The 17,742-nt window shown below is 38.0% G+C and overlaps 1 protein-coding gene and 1 long non-coding RNA gene across 2 annotated transcripts in view; one reads left to right on the top strand and one right to left on the bottom strand.

Annotated features, from left to right (window-relative positions):
* The window catches only part of EIF2B3 (eukaryotic translation initiation factor 2B subunit gamma), a 1,604,034-nt gene extending 1,600,501 nt beyond the window's left edge, over positions 1-3,533 (bottom strand). The window contains exon 1 of the mRNA XM_044085761.1: positions 3,425-3,533. The gene's annotated coding sequence lies outside the window, so the exon portion shown is untranslated. The remainder of the gene's footprint in view (positions 1-3,424) is intronic.
* Positions 3,513-14,635, top strand: LOC122813447. The gene is made up of 2 exons (XR_006366689.1): positions 3,513-3,597; positions 13,571-14,635. It is a non-coding gene; the product is annotated as an uncharacterized LOC122813447 (long non-coding RNA).
* Positions 14,636-17,742: the final 3,107 nt, after the last annotated feature.

The following is a 17,742-nucleotide window of genomic DNA, read 5'->3' as shown; positions in this document are numbered from 1 at the left end:
AGTCACATCATTTATTGAGAGGTAGTTGAGGCCTCCTATAAAAACTATGTTTTGCATAATACATAAGGAATACATGCTAATTAGTTGGTAGGTATGAGCCGAGGGGAAGAGGGGTCATATAGTTAGCTATGGTATGACAAGGGATTTTCTTTATAGCAAGTTAGACACAGAGGAGTTCCAGGTTGTTATCTTGTCTAATGAGTCTGGAGATGATTTTTTTTTTAAGAATATGGAGACATTGCCACCTTTAGTGCCATCATCTGATGATGTGAGCCTGAATGTGTTGTGTGAGGAGCACTGAAACCCTGCACTAATGGAGTGCTTTCAATGGTTTTGAACAAGGTCTCTGTGATGATGCATATATTAATGTTCTCCATGGTAAAAAGAGTGCTTGTAGGGATTGGAGATTTTTGTCAAGGCCAGCAGCATGGAACAGTAATACCTTCATATTATCCAGGTTCTGTTTAATTATGTAGGAATCCTTAGAAGACTGACATTGTCTAAAACAAAGTGGCAGCAAACAAGGATTTAGCCAGTATATAAAAGTTTTGGGAGAGAGGTGCAGGCTATCCCTGGCAAAGCAGTTGGGGCTGTCTACTATCTTTTCTCAAGCTGAAATATATTGTCCTTGCTTTGAATGACACCAGAAGCTAAGTCAGTTATTGAAATCAATAATCTTTTGTTCATACTGCATCATCATTCTTGGTGATGGTGGAATGCTGCACAGGACTACTTTCAAACCAGCCTCAGACACATATTCCGAGAGCTCCATTCTGTCATCTTCATGCACTCCAGGAAGGTACGTTCCAAGTCACTTAGACTCATGCATACTACAACTGCATCATGTGTACTTGTACTGCAAGCACTTAAGTGCTTGCATGACGTGGCTAATCATGGTGCCTGATAGGCAACTGACCATGATCCTCTCTTTGTAAAGCCTGGTGTGTGGTGCATGGGTATGCCACACTATGGAGTAATCTATGATTAGGAGATTGCCTTTTGTAGAGAACTGCCTTATGGGCTTTTGAACGTAGTCAGTATGATTGTTAAATGCATACTTCATCATGAGTGTTGCCTGTGATATTTCATCATGGGTGTTGCCTGACTATGATCCTCTCTTTGTAAAGCCTGGTGTGTGGTGCATGGGTATGCCACACTATGGAATGATCTGTGACTAGGAGATTGCCTTTTGTAGAGAATTGCCTTATGAGCTTTTGAACGTAGTCTGTATGACTGTTAAATGTATATTTCACCATGAGTGTTGCCTGTGATATTTCATCATGGGTGTTGCCTGTGATATGTGTTGGTGAGGGTGCTGAGGGTACTTATTTCTTAGGTAACACTTAGGTGGTCTTTATGGTTTAGTTAAGTTTATACTTTAAACAGCATCATTACATTATATATGTCTATGTGCATGGTCTGAACAGTGTGTATATTAGTTATGCTGTGTAGTGTGGTACTGACAACCTGTTTGTTATATGTTGCAGCTATGTGAGAAAGGTTTGCCTCCAATAACATTATAACATTGTATCACTACATCTCTCACACACTGTGTCTACTGGTTTAAGTAAAAGGTGGTTGTCACTAACATGAGACAATTGCTGCATTCTCTTAGAACACCCAGTTTAACCAGGCTGGCTACAAAGATGACTGGAATGTGCAAATCCATCATTCCACGTGCTTACTTATATGAGCTGTTGAGCCTATGGGTTAGTAGCTGATTTACTGGAGATGTTATTTGTCTAAAATAAATAATCTAAGTCTAAACATGGACATCAACATGCAAACTAGAGTGAAGCATAGTATCTTTGCTCAACTGCTGACTATTTTAAAGTACAATACGAACTGCAGAGTAGAGTGTATAGAGAAACTTGGGCTTTGCATGCCTGCATTTATTGGTTGCAGTCAGCTGTGTCTCTGCAAAATAGGCAAGGTCACATTAAATTGCCTTATACAGAACATAGAAAATAAGCAACAAAAAGATCAAAATTGCACAACTGAATTTCAAAGATGGCTGCATGCTGCTCAACAGCTTAACTTCTGCTCTCCTAGCATGAATAAAGAAACTGAGCGACAAGGGCCAGCAACTCTGTCACTTCTAGTAATTTCAGTTACTGGCTAGTAAGTACACTGCCTGGATGCCAGCAAAGAAGAAAGTAACAGAGCCTGAAAGAAAATCAACTACAAAAGGTGAAGAGAAAACACACACTGAGAAGAATCCTGACACTACTTAACTCCTCCCCACACTTCTTTACAGTGATCCCAGCCTCACTAACATCCAGGCTTCACAAAAAATAATCTTGAACAATGCAATAACAAAGCTGCTAAATTTGCAGCAAATTCCCCTTTCAGAACCTACCACTGCATAGCAATAAAACGCTAAACTGGTTAGAACTGCCTCATCAACTAACGTATACAGTTTCTTACCACCTATAAAATTATCCAGCACTAAACATTCTACACAATGATGCTCCTAGTCAGTCACTGTGATCCAGTGACCAAACACTCATGTCTGTCTAAAAACCTATGAAATTTACTGGGCATTGTCTGTATTCTTACAAGGTTGCTAAGACCTGAACCTCCTTACCTGTATCCATCTTTCAAAACCACTCTAAAAGACTTCCTGTCTAAAATCTGACAGTTCTTGCTCAAAACTACATCTAGTATGAATCTCTGTTTAATGCAGCATACATACTTCATACAATTCTGTCCTGCTTAATTTTACTTCATCTACAAAATCACTTGTTTAAACATTTTGGTCTATTAAGTTATACTGAAACTGCAATTAACAGGTGTATGTTTTCTACCTATTATTATGGAACATATTGCACTGTATCATATTCTGATTTTGTATACCAGCAGCAATGGCAAGAATGGGACCACATAGCTCACTTTCTTGCTTAAGAAAACATAATATATGAAAAAAAATGCATCCACATATTAAACACTGACAATTCATTAACGAAAATAAAGCACACCTACTACATCGCATTTGTAAGACAACTGTGCAGAACTAAACCAAAAATCACAAACTGCCAGTTAAAAAAATGAACTAATTGTTGCCACAGCCAAAGATGCATAAAGTTTGCAACCAGCAGTAAATGAATCATTTAATTTACTACTTGTTACATTCCAATATTAACGGACAACAAAACCAGTCATAAATTGAGCATACATGAAATCCTAGAACAGCTGATAAAGTGTAGTTCCATACGTACACTTGAAAACCCACGTGCCTTCGAAATATCTTGCACCTTATCTCTGCCATGCAGTGCCCAAGACATGTACATAAATATACAACCGCATACACAAACATCATGGAAAAATACTGCTGCTACTAGAAAAATAAATTATAAAGCAAATGTCAGGTGGCAACAACATCATGAACTACATACATTTCCACTTTATCCGTTTTATTAATTACCTGAGTAGGTAAAACAAAGGACCTCAGCTGTCAAACTTATAAACTACAATTTCGACTACACGTTTCTTCCTTTCCCTTCCTGGGTACAATTACGGCAGTGTCGTGATAATAGTAACGCGATAGGAGCACCGATTGTACGCCTGCAGCTTCTTATTTGTGTTTATTGTAAGCAGGTATTGTAGTTTAAGTTTTAGTCCTAACTATTTCTTGCTATTTATATAATTAATTATACAACTACGAGAAAAGCTTTGAGGCTTGCGTTTGTACTAATATTTGTTATTTTTTTTTGCCTCAATTTTTTTTAAATCGCGGCATTAATTGTACTAGTGGGTTTATAGTGATTAGGACGGAATGAGATCGGGGCACTACTTTACATGACTTAAAAAGTAGATAAAACTAACGTGATTAAGTCATGCTGAGGGCACATTTGAGACGGGAAGATAGTAATGGTCCATTTCAGTACTCTAGAAATATTTCTGTATTTAGAGTTTATATTGTAGTATCATGTTTGTGCAGCACTGTATTGATTTGACAGTTAGTTGCTCAGTAATGCAACTTTATGTGAAAAAAATGTGTCTGTATTAGCCCGCATCTGTAAGCAGACCTTTTTCGTGAAGTAGCAGTAAAAAATTAAAACCCGAGGAAGAAGCCCATGAATATTGATCAAATACTTGAACAATAAAAAGACATTAGGAGAGCAGCCAGGATTTGTGAAACAATATAAACCCCTAATATAAACAGCTTAAATATAAACCCCTATGTCACTAGATGGATTGCAAACTGGATCAAGGACAGAACCCACATGGTTAGAATTGCTGGAGCCATGTCAGACTCCAAACCAGTTACAAGTGGTGTCCCACAAGGCTCAGTCCTGGGACCTCTCTTGTTCGGTATATATTTCTCGGAGGTACAGGCCAACACGGAAGGACTGTGGCTGACCAAGTTCGCAGATGACTGCAAACTGGGCGCCATAATCGACTCTCCAGCCAACACAAGCATCCACCAAAAGGGCCTCATAGAAACAGACAACTGGTGCCAGAGCCATGGCCTCAAGCTAAATGCCAAAAAGTGTATAGTCATCTCCTTTGGCAAAACAAAGTGCCCACAAATTACCACATAGGTGGTAATCCATTAAGTACAGAAGAAGTAATTAGGGACCTGGGGACCCAAGTTGATAGCAATCTCTCATTTGACAACCACATGGCCAAAGTGGTTAGAAAAACATTTTATATAGCCCACCTAATCATGAAGGGATTCACATCTAGATCAGGGGAGGTCATCGTGCCTCTTTACTCATCCCTCATCAGGCCCATAATTGAGTACAATGCCCTTTTGGGATGTACCTTACCAGACACCTGCAGCAACTGGAAAGACCCCAAAAGTACCTCACCAAGAGGATCAAAGGGCTCAAACAGATGCCATATGCTGCCCGGTTAAAGAAACTCCAGCTCTACTCAGTGGCATACTGCCTGTTCAGAGGCGATCTGTGCCTGACGTATAAAGCCATGTCCAACCCGGAATTAATGGACATGCTGCACCTCAGAAAATCCAAATCCCATCGAGCTACGCGCTCGAGAGACTTGAACCTCAGCACTGAAATAAATAGGACATGCTGGAGGGACAGATTCATAACCCAGAGGCTCCCTTCACTCTGGAATAAAATCCCAGTCCAGGTTAGGCAGAGTCCCTCATTGACTCTCTTCAAGAGGAATCTTGATGAGTGGATGGGAGATCGTAGGTTTACCCCGGGTATCACTTCTGTGTCACTGTTAGACAGAGGTGCAGTATACTAACCTCGAAAAAGGGCATAGCAAAATTAATTTAAAATGGGTGGCGAAAGCCAAACACATTCTGGCTAGGCTTATAAATGCCCTAGGGCAGATAGCCTAGTATGAAACTATGAACCTAATAGACCAGCTTCTGCCCACTCCAAAATTGTGGAAACGCTCCACTCCTGGTATTGCTTACTGTCTGGCATTTGATTAAATTGAGCATCTGTAAGAAATCTCAGAAATTTGTAGGAGAAAGGTTTTATTTTTTTACACAGATTTTGTTTTCCAGGCAGCCACCCGATTCTTCCAACACAAATGTTCTATTTATTGTAAAATATTTTAAAACATAGATACTGTACTAGAAGCCCGTAAATAGATAAGTATGTCATAGTGTAACCCTCGGATGCAGTTAGTTCTGTTTCTGTCTTACCTGTATCTTTTTACTTTATATGTGTGAAAATGGAAGAAGGCTTGATGTCCTTCAGTAGGGTAAAATAATGGTTTGCATGGTGTAGGTCTGGCTGCACTGCACTCATGCAATATTAACAGGTAATGTATATATGCATAAAAACATCTGTATGCATTTGAGCTCCAGAACAGTGTATATTAGTTGTGTATGTAATCTGATATGCAGTTTTATTAAGTCTGTATAAGTTTTGCCTGACAGTGTGGCTGCATTGTTCTTAAGAGCATCACTTAAGCCTAACTTTTAAAAATATGTGATGCTTAACTGAATTGTGCAATCTGTTGGTGCTTGATGAATGCAAATAATACACATTGTGTGTGGAGGTGCATTCATTAAAAGGTGCACCTTAGTTTTTTGAGTCTGATTTCTCTCATCAAGTTGCCAAACTGTTGAATGTAGTACTGGACCATATTCTTTTTCAGTAGATAGCTGATTGTATCATACGTTTTCTGGATACTGCAAATGTGTGGAATCATTTTTTTTTTCTTTCTTTTCTGTGTTTTTTGTTTTCAATATTGTTTAAGTGTGGAAGAGGGGTTACTGGTTTTGCAAAATGCTATTTCGCTTTCTCATTGGGTGAGCAACATCCGATTTATTATATATAGTGTACGGGCTGCAGAGGGACTTTTCCACAAATACACACACACACACACACACGCACGCGCACACACACACACTACTTGATGTTATCCAATGTAGGGTGGTTTTATTGGATTGGATAAACTGGATAATCAGCAACTTGGAGTTTGTGGTGGTGGCGTAAATCCTATTTAACACTGGATTTTTTTTATATGAACTAACATGTATTTTACATAGTTAAATAAAACTGAATAATGACTGTGAGTCAGTGAAAAATACAATAAAATAGAAGTTAATAATCCAAATGGTTTGTAACAACTTCCAGATGTTTTTATTGGTTGTTTTAGAAAGAATCCGTGTCTTGATAAGAGGGTGTGACTAGCAGAGTGTATTAAAATCTAAACAGTTATATTGACAGTTGCCATTGGAAGCAACTTTATTTCCTGGTCTCAGTGATTCTGTTTCTATCCATAGTATTTTAAAACTAAGTTATGAAATTGAGATATGTTTTATATGATTGCAACTTTTGAACAGTGAAATACTGTTATAAGTTGAAGAAATGCCAGGTGATAAATGATGTTTGTTTAAACATTGTCTATGTGTTATACATAGCACAGACCTGCACACATAAAACAGATGATTGTGGGTGTTTTTAAAGCATATATAACACATCTTTTAAATATCTAGCACACATAATATATAATTAACGTAGTACAAGTAAAACACTCTTCGTGTGCAGTCTTGCATGCATTTTTTAAAGTGAAGTGGATAACTGAGAGCTACACCTACCTTAGTGACAGTGTTTCAAGCCTATTTAAGTAGTCCTAAAGGTCTTTGGGTAAACTGCATTCATCGTATCATAACTGATGAGCCAGTAGGAGGTGTAGGTAGTGCAGCAATGCAAAAGAAACCCCGGAAGGTTCAGCAAAGAAGGCATAATTGCATCTGGGAAAGCACAGTGAAGACAATTTTAATATACAAAGGTATCTTACTTCATTTTAAGACTAATCTGATGTCTCTCTCCTTTTTTAGTTATGGTGAAATAGTGTTTACTTTGCTTTTCTTTGCACTTATTCCTCCACCTATGGTACTTTTTGTACTGTTTCTCTTCTTCATCCATTTCATCATTTGACTGTTCTGTACTTTCCAATATCTCATACTTATTTTCTGTACTGATTTCAGTTTCCTGAAGACCTGTTTGTACTCTCTCTCTCTCCATCATCTTGCATATCCTCAGAAATTGGCCCTTCATTAATGCATTCATCATTAATTCCTTCTTCATTTTCATGTATTCTTTTCTGGCCTTTATACCATATGAGATTCAGTCTCCGTTTTTAATATTAAAAAGACCATATTCCTTGCAGTTCCACCTTGAAAGGCTCTGTACACATTCAGTGTTAAAAAAAGACTGTTTTTATCTGATTCCCATGGTAAATAATATTAAATTATATGAGTTCATTGAGAGAATGTGTTAAAAATACAAGGTAACACATTTAACCATCTGGTGAGCTTCTTAGCTGAAGTTGTTAGTGAGCTGTTAGTAAGTGTTCCACATTTTGCCCATTTGTTCTATATATCATGAGGGTTAATGTTCCACATTTTGGAGATGAGAGTTATGCGGCCTTGTTCCTGTGTCACACTAGCTTCATCTTCTTTTTCTAATTTATTGCCATCATTATCAGTTTATCTTTTTAACCTCCATGAACCTGCTTCATCTCTTCCCTTCCTCAGATTATAGATTTGCTTCCTTACAATCAATCCTGAAATGACATTTATTCTTGCGTATTCTACAAACTGCCCTACAATTTTTAATGTCATGCCCATACTCTCCACACTGCCTACATTTTTAGAAATAACATTTACTCTTATGTATTCTACAAAATATCCTACAATTTTTAATATCATTCCCATAGTCTCCACGCGGCCTGCATTTTCTTTGTCTCTGTTCATTAAGTAGCTTAAATCTCCATAGTAATAGCATGCATTTGGTTGTCCAACACAGCATAACACTCTTTTACCCCAACCACATAGACTACATCTGTTAAATGAAAAAAATTTTCCTTCCCATTTTTTTTATTTTTCAAAAATCACATTCACTTTCCACCCCATTCCATAAGTCTCTATTTTATTTTTAACTTTTTGGCAAAAAATATCATTGTTTCCAAATTATAATGATTTTTTTTTAATTATTGACCATTTTCGCAAGTGAAAAAATACTTGTAGAGGTGGTTATTCTCTTTTCTTCCCAAGCCTTCAGAAAATTCTGTACCAAAGAAAAAGTCTCAAAATTCAAGTCACATTAACATTCTGAATCCAAATGAACACAGAACTGTACTTGTTTGTGTTGTCCCATATGAAGTATTGATGCTCAAGTCTTTATTTTTTTAATTGGTGATTCTTACCAAGGGACATCTTGCTTGCTTTCTGATATTCCCTTGTTCTGCTACATTCTTTTTGATTCTACTGCTGCGTAAGATCTGCTGCTACTGTCATCGATCTGTCCAAACTCCAAAACCTTTAGTTGTCCATTTGTAACTAAATCCTTTTCAACATCTCCAGTTTATGTACCATCCCTTCGCATGAAAGCATGTACTCATCATGAGGTTTAATTAAATTTAATGAAACTTGCATATCCATAGCACCATTTTGTACTTTAGAGTCTCCAAATCATCTTCCACACTGCAGCCCTCTATTTCTTGGCACATTATGAACACCCTATCTCAAATTGATATTAACATATTATGTGTTCCAGTCTTTGCATGTAAAGCACTTTAGTGAGTCTCCAGAACTCCAATAGCAAACATTCCATTCCATGACCCAGTCTGCAGCTCAATCTCCTGCTAGTCATATTCTGCCAATGTGCTGTCTTCCCAGACAACTGTGTGCTAGGAATGGAAGAAATGAACACGTCCAGCATCTCAAAGTAGATTATATGGCATTAGGATATTTCAAACACATAAAGAGATGTACAAAAAATAGAATTTAAACAAGTAGGTTCTGTATCCTATATTCTGTTATATAATACCTTAGCATATCTGGCACACAAAATTCTCCAAATTGTATACATGCATGCAAGTGTTTCATATAAAGTAAGCTGTTTAGCTATTCGAGTGCCTTAAACTAAATTAATAGTTAAATCATTAAGAAAAACATACAATTGACACTCTAGGTGCGGTTAACCATTGACAAGACCGCTATACAAATCATAGCTAGCTACTGGCCCCCAAATCTGACTCAAGATGCCCAAATTGCCTATCTAGACCTCTTCGAATCTATCAATATTCAACCCTTTACCCTGATCTTGGATGACATTAACTACCCAAACATAGACTGGAAGAACTACTCATCCCACAACATAAATGCCTAGAGATTCCTCAATTCTGTCAGTGCAAATGCTTTGAAACAGATGGATGATACCCCTGCAAGAGGTGATAATATCTTGGACTTGGTATTAACCAGCATGAGTAAACACTGCAGCATCCCTACAGTATCATCCTCCCTTCTAAGATCCAACCGTAAAGCGGTCACATTTTGACGTCAGCATCTCCCCGACCCCTCTCTAGCTAGGGTCAAACAAAAAAGCTTCTCCAAAGCTGATTACAGCCTCCTGCGGTATGGTAGAAACAGCTTCACAGCCCCCCTCCCCTCTAGGAACTGGCACCAGTATCCAAAACGATACCAAATTACTATACAAACATTTATATAGATGCATGGAATTAGGAATACCTGAGACAACTAAATCATCCTCCGCAAGGAAGAGTAAACCTGTCTGGTGGACATCTGCAATAAGTAAACTCTATAACAAAAGAAATAAAATGCTGTCCAGGACCAAGAAGGAGCAGGTGCCCAATTGGAAACAATCTCTCCTTAACCTAAACAAGCAAATAAGAGCACTAGTGAAATCCTCCAATGCAAACTTTTGAGATCAAACTGGCCACATCTACTAGAGACAGTCATAGGGCCTTCTTCACATATGTCCGTAATCTCAAAGGTAGCACCCAGATCTGTTCAGAACTGGTGGTCAAGGACATGGTCAAGGACACCACATATACAAATGCTGTAAATATAGCAAACTTGCTGGCTGACAGATTCAATGAAAATTTCACCCCTCTGCCCCCCCATCAGTAAATCAGGACATTCCCAGTACCTGCCCCTTCCTCTTTATATCTAGGGATCAGGTCATCATTGCTGTCTCAAAGGCAAAATAAATATAGCCTCCATGGGCCCCGATAACATCCCAGGCTGCATCCTACATGAACTCAGACAGGAACTTGCAGCACCACTAAGCACGCTATTCAGCCAAAGCCTGAGTACTTGCTTTGTCCCAGCTGAATGGAGGACAGCCACTGTCATCCCTTTGCACAAAGGTGGAGCGTCACCGATCCAGGAAATTATACACCCATCAGCCTATCTAGCTTGATCTGCAAGGCCATGGAACGGATTATCATGGACCTCATTAACAAGGACATTGGCAACCTCCAAACACTCGATCCCGCACAGTTTGGCTTCTTCAAGGGGGAAGTCATGTCTGTTAAATCTGGTCGACTTTTTTGAGACAGTCACCAAAGCCATGGATGAGGGGGAAGACAGTGCACACTGCCTACCTTGACCTGGCCAAAGCCTTCGACACTATTCCCCACTCGGGCATAATAGATAAACTCTCTCAACTAGGCATCAATCCGTATGTTATCAGATGGGTAGCTAACTGGCTCACTGATAGAACCCACCTGGTGAAAAATAAGGGAGCCACCTCAAGCAGTAGACCTGTATCGAGTGGTGTACCTCAGGGTTCGGTCTTGGGGTCTCTGTTATTTGGGATATACTTTTCTGAGGTGCAGGCCAAAACTAGTGGGGTATGGCTCACCAAGTTTGCAGACTACTGCAAGCTGGGTGCTGTCATCATTTCCCCTAGTGACGTGGACATCCTTCAAGAGGGTCTCACCCAAACAAATGACTGGTGCCAGAAACATGGCCTCAAGCTGAATACAAAAAATTGCATCCTCATCTCCTTTGGGGAAAGTGATGTCCCCACAAATTATCTCATTAATAACAACGTCATAAGCACTCAGTCAGTCGTAAAGTATTTGGGCACCCAGATTGATAGCAACCTGACTTTTGACCTCCATGTTGCTTCCATTGTACAGAAAGCTTTCTACGTGTCCTACCACATAAATAACGGTATCTCATCCAGGGACAAGAAAGTTGTAACATCTCTGTATTCTTCCCTTATATGGCCCATTATTGAGTACAACACCCTCGTTATGTACCTTGCAAAGCACATGCAGCAGCTGGAGAGACCACAGAGGTTCCTCACCAGGACAATCCAAGACCTCAAAAATCTTCCATACACAGGCTAAAAGTTCTATCCCTGTACTCTGGTTCATACAGACTCCTCAGAGGTGACCTATGTCTGGCTTACAAGGCGATCTTGGAGCCCGGCTTGATGGGACTGCTGCATATTCACAAATCAAGCTCCAGTTGAGTAACCTGCACATGCAGCCTCAACCTGGTCTGTGACATCAATAGGACATGTTGGCGGGACAGATTTGTGTCCCAGAGGATCCCCGATCTGTGGAACAGACTCCCTGTCCACATCAAACAGAGTACCTCTTTACCCTTTTTTAAGTGCAACCTGGATAACTGGATGGGAAATAGAAAATACATCCCTGGGATTCCACACATGTCCCTGCTGGACATGGGCATCAGGTGTTGATTGGTCTATACATGAGCTAAACTCTTGGCTAGGCTTATAAGGGTCTCAGGGCCAATAGCCTAGTAACTTCCTGTGAACCTAAAAAAAAATAAAATTCTGTTACATTCACATAAAACATGGTTAGTAGTTTGTAAAAGACCACAAAAACAAGAACTTTCATTAATACTTTTATATAATAATAACAATGCTTAAGGTAAATTCACTACAGGTGTACCCCAGGGTGCCATCTTTGGTCCTGTCCATTTCAAAATGTTTAATATTAATCTCTATAACTCTTCCCACAAGCCTCCATTATACAGTACACCGATGACGCTGCACTTATCTGCTGCTTCGGCAGCCCAACACACCTTCAACAAATATCACAAGAAGTATTCAGCTCAGTTGAAAGCTGGTAGTGCTAAACCACAACAAAACCAAACTGGTCCTATTATTCCCTAGAATGTATTTACTGGATACATCCACATTCAGAATTGTCTCCCAGAGCAATACAAAGATTGAAGTATTCCTCATACAAAACTCATCATCATCTTCTTTCGACTGTTCCCGTTAAGGTTCGCCACAGTAGATAATCTGTTTTCATTACTTCCTGTCCTCTGCATCTTGCTGTGTCACACCAACCACCTGCATGTTCTCTCTCACCACATCCATAAACCTTATCTTAGGCCTTCCTCTTTTCCTGTTACCTGATAGCTTCATCCTTAGCATCTTTTTCCCAATATACTCAGCATCCCTTCTCAGCACATGTCCAAACAAATGTAAACTTGCTGGCTTTGTCTCCATACCTTCCAACCTGGGCTGACCCTCTAATATACTTATTCCTGATCCTGCCCACCCTCATCACACCCACTGCAAATTTTAACATCTTTAACTCTGCCATATCCAGCTCTAACTCCTGCCTTTTTGTCAATGCCACTGTCTCCAACCCATATAGCATAGCTGGTCTCACTACCCTGTTGTAGATCTTCCCTTTCACTCTTACTGGTACTTGTCTGTCACAAATCACTCCTGACATTATTCTCCACCCACTCCATCCTGAATGTACTCTCTTCTTCACCTCTATTCCACACTCACCATTACTATGGACTATTGACCCCAAGTATTTAAACTCATCCACCTTCACCACCTCTACTCCTTGTATCCTCACCATTGACATAATAATACGAGACTACCTAAAATTTGCCTTTCATATTCAAAACAATATTAGAAAAAATATCAAAAATAGGAATGCTCAAAATGTCAAAAATAGGAATGCACTACAGGGCAAAAAACTACCTGGCAAATTCCGCTAGAACCTATCTGGCATCCAACTACCTCCTACATACATTGCTGTAGGGGCTGCAGTTCTTAAAGATATGCAAAACACTCAAACATAAATTAGAAATGTGTTATAAAGATGGTTAACTGAGAGCAGCAGCTGGTGAAGGTTCTGTGACTGAAAATGTTTCTCTGACAGAAAATATAATATAAAAAATAAAAATTTGAGATGCTTGTTAGCTAATTTTATTCACTAATAGTCAGAAAAAAGAGAAGCAACGCAATCATAAGTGAAGAGGGTGTACATCATTGGACTCGGCACACAGCCTTGTGTAATTCCTGTATTTATTATTATTTTACAGATGTTATTCCCTGGCCTGACTGACTGTGGTCTGCCTGTTACAAAATCCAAGACCCAATTGCAAAGAGTTGGTGGCACACCAAGTATGGACAGCTTATTAATGAGCTTCATTCGTGTCACTGTATTAAAGGCCGAACTATAATCAATAAACAACAATCGAGCATAACAGTACTTATTGTCCAACTGAGTAAGAACTGTATGGAATGCTGTACTGACTGCATCCTCTGTCGACCTTTTCAGTCTGCATGCAAACTGCAGGGGATCCATTGTGTCAGGTATAACTGACTATGATTCGTAATGATTCTGTCAAATAATTTCATCACTATGGGAGTCACAACCAGCCAGTAGTCATTCAGGCAGCTGGCTTTGCCCTTCTTTGGCAGTGGAATGGTAGTGGTTGCCTTATAACAAGTGGGAATTGTAGCGCATGCAAGGGAGAGATTGAATATATCAGCCAGAACATCAGCAAGCATTGAAGCACAGGCAATGAGTGTACTTCCAGCAATATTATCTGAACCGGCTGCCTTCCTGGGATTTAACCTCCTCAAGGGCATTGCCACACTTGCTGGTGATATTGTGAAGGGTGCTGGTGCTTCCTTTCTGCCCCTCTGTCTTATGGTGGTACTCTTTGACTTGGTATTTTGGACCTCGAATTGGACATAAAATTCATTAAAATTTTCTGGTGAAATCTGGCTGTCAGTCGTCATCCCTCTGCCTTTGTCTCTCTAGCCTATGATGTTTTCCAGGATTTGCCATATATGCCTTGTATCAGCAATCGAATAATAGCCTTACAGCTTACAAATGTAATTCTCCTTTGCTGCTTTGATAGTTCTGCGTAAGTCACATCTAGATTTTTCATACTCGCTGATATGTCAGGATGTGAAGGGTGTACGAGAAATGACAGTCAAGTTAATTCACAGAATAAAGGGGTTACAGTTACAGATCTGGAAACTGAATTTTTGTGCTGTTTTGTTTAGCAGACATTAATACCTTTGAATTATGGTAGTAAAGTATTGCAGTGCATAAATAATATCTTAATAAAGACCGAGACAGAAAAGCATTCACAGATATTAAATTATGTTTTGCTAGTTTACAGAATGCAAAATTTAAAGTCAGTGCTACATTTTAAAAGTGACAGTACAGTCTAACATTAAGATCCAATGCAAGTGCATCTTAAATATGTGCCATTAAAGCCACAGGTTCATCTCATGTTATACTTGCATGAAGGGCAGACAAGTAAAGTTCCAGAATCAGATCAGTTCCACTCTAGTAATAAATGTGCATATGTAAACAGTTCAATATTGTGTATATTTCATGCAGAAATTGCAGTTTACCAAGCACACCAGAGGCACAGACTTAGATAACTGGATTACAAGATTACAAGCCAGTTTAGCAAGCTGAATTAGACAGTACTGTATGCCATAAAACAGAATGGTAAACATCAGTTTAATTTTATTAGTGACAGCTAATGTAGTAACAGTTCTTATTGTTTATCCAATAAATCCTTGCAGCATTCAGTAGTACTGAAAAAAATGAAACAACGTCAGCTAAAAAAACAGCTATGTTAAGACAGTGGGCAGAGACTTGCACACTGAAGAGTAAATTATGACCAGAGGGTCACAGAGTAAATGCAGAAAGTTCAACAGTTAAAATTAATTTTATAAAGGTGCAGAAATGTAAAACATTTTAAAATATTAATACAGTGTCAGAATACTACTTTAGCTTCATTTGAGGTTTTGACAGGGAAAAGCAATGCCACTGAGGTTTCAGTTTCACTTAATAATAAAGTTACAGCCTTTCTATTTCACTGTGGTACATTATCAGTTCAGTTGAAGACTTGCAAGAATGCATTTATTAGTAACATTGATTTAGTACATTATAGTGCATTATCAGTTTTTTACAGACTTACAAGAGTTCGTAGCAGTGTATGTTTTTTCATGCATAAAAATGTAAATAAAATCAGGGCAACAAACAATGCTATCAGTTTATAATTGTTAAAGCTGCAAATGTTATTTTAAGGACCTGAAACTTTTTTGTGCATTACAAATATTGCTACAAAAAACATGCTGTCAGTTTAAAATATTTAAATAATTTCCAGGATAATTTTCCAGAATGCAGAGTAAATACAGTCATGATTGTATCATCCATCCAGCCTTGCACAGGAGATGGAAAAAGGGAGGTTTAAAAGGCCTAAGTGTAAAATGTGCAAATCAAGGAAGCATTCCAATACTTCAGCAGTGACTGGGACAAACAGAATAAGGCCTGAACTTGGCAAGAGCTGTGGTGCCCATCTCGAGTATCTCAAATGTGTATATGGCAAATGTGCATTTTTCAATGTTTGTTTAAATGTGTTTAAGTTATAACAGATGTGCATTTGTACATATTACAGTTAAAGCAAGTATGCACATGTTTTCAAGCAACTGTATAATAGTACTAGTTTTCAATTTAAATGTGTTTCATTTATGTAAAGTTTTTAAAGTTAAAATAATGGATGTGCATTTATGCAAATTAGAATTAACACAAGCATGCAAATGTTTTAGTGTTCTCAGACAATTGTTTAACAGTACTAATTTTCAGGTTATGCTGTTATATATGTTCAAATAATACTGATAGAAAAAGGTATTCCTTTGCTAATAGTTTAGTCTCCAGAATATAACATTACCTTTTATCTGTGTTCAGGTAACACTGACAGAAAAGGTGTTCCTTTAATATTAGTTTGGTTAGTTTTCAAAATATAGTATTACTACTCAGTTATACATTTCTAACAGTATTATGTAAATTTCAGTCAGGTTTCAGAATATGACATTCATACTCCGTTGTGAGTTCAGTATAATACCTTTCAGTCAGATTTCAGAATATAACATTCATACTCAGTTATATATTTCTAACAGCATTACTAAACAGTTTACAAAGTGCAATTATGTCACACTTCACATTATTCAGTCATTACTTTTAAGGGTGGTGCAGCGGTAGCGTTGTTGCCTCACAGCAAGAGGTTCTCCCGTTCGATTCTCGGCTGGAGTGCCTTCTGTGTGGAGTTTGCATGTCCTCCCCACGGTTAGGTGGGCGTTCGAAAGACATGCGTAAATGGGTGTGCCTTCGTTGAAGGTTGAACGTCGAGCTGGCACCTCAGCATTCGTGAAAATCTACTGCCAATCATTAGCGGACCGGAGTTCCGCTGTGGCGACCCCCAACCGGGAAAAGCCAAAAGACAACAGCAGCAACTTTTAAGGGTAAGATGACATAATTATTTGTAACAGGCTTATTAAAATAAGTTATCTAAAAATAAGTAGTAATAGTTTTTTTGATATAATATATATATATATAATATATATATATTTTTAATATACTCTAGGCATAACAGATCAGGTTTAATTTGTTAATTAATTTACAGAATACAGTGCACCTTACATAATAACTATTGTACATTAGAAAGAAAGTTAAAATGACACTGACAAGATGTGCAAAGGTATAGATCTGAAATACAGAAAGCATAGGTTTTAGTAAAAGTACTTCTATTACAGCACATGGATATTTACAGGATATTTAAGGCACAGATTTAAAATGCAGACACTATTACAGCACACAGAAATTAAAATGGTAAATAAACAGAATTATTAGTAACAAATTTAGCTGAAACTTTACAGACATAGTTAATACAGTATATGGTAATTATGCCTAAAGATATGTATATTATAAGTGTAAAAAAAAAGAGTTTACCAGTTATAACATTTAAAAAAAATATCTAGTTATAATTAAATCATAAAGTTAAGAGACTTTAATCCAAACAGACCATAAATGCTCAAGTGACACCCTGTGGTCAAAATTAAAATTGCAAGTTTAATTACCAGATAAAAACAAAACTTATTTTATATTAGTTCTAATAATCATTATACAATAATTACAGAAGTAAATCCCTATTAGTAATTTCAAAGACAATTATTTCATATTTTAAAGTAACTACAGAAATGAGATGCCTGTATGTGATCAGGTATCATTTAAATGTGCAAACGTGCAGTATTCTCTTTGCACAAGTCTAGAAATGCAGCCATATTAAAGTAGGCTTCACAGTGTGCATGCAGTCAATGAATGCACTTTCAATCAGTGAAAATAACTTTCAGTCAAGAATACTGATAAGAATGGAATGTGCTGTACATGTGAGTACAAACACAT

This window comes from Protopterus annectens, chromosome 10.part0, assembly GCF_019279795.1.
Source record: "Protopterus annectens isolate FY-2018-M chromosome 10.part0, PAN1.0, whole genome shotgun sequence".
In the NCBI taxonomy this organism is placed as follows: Eukaryota; Metazoa; Chordata; order Ceratodontiformes; family Protopteridae; genus Protopterus; species Protopterus annectens.
This window is presented reverse-complemented; position numbering and strand designations above follow the sequence as displayed.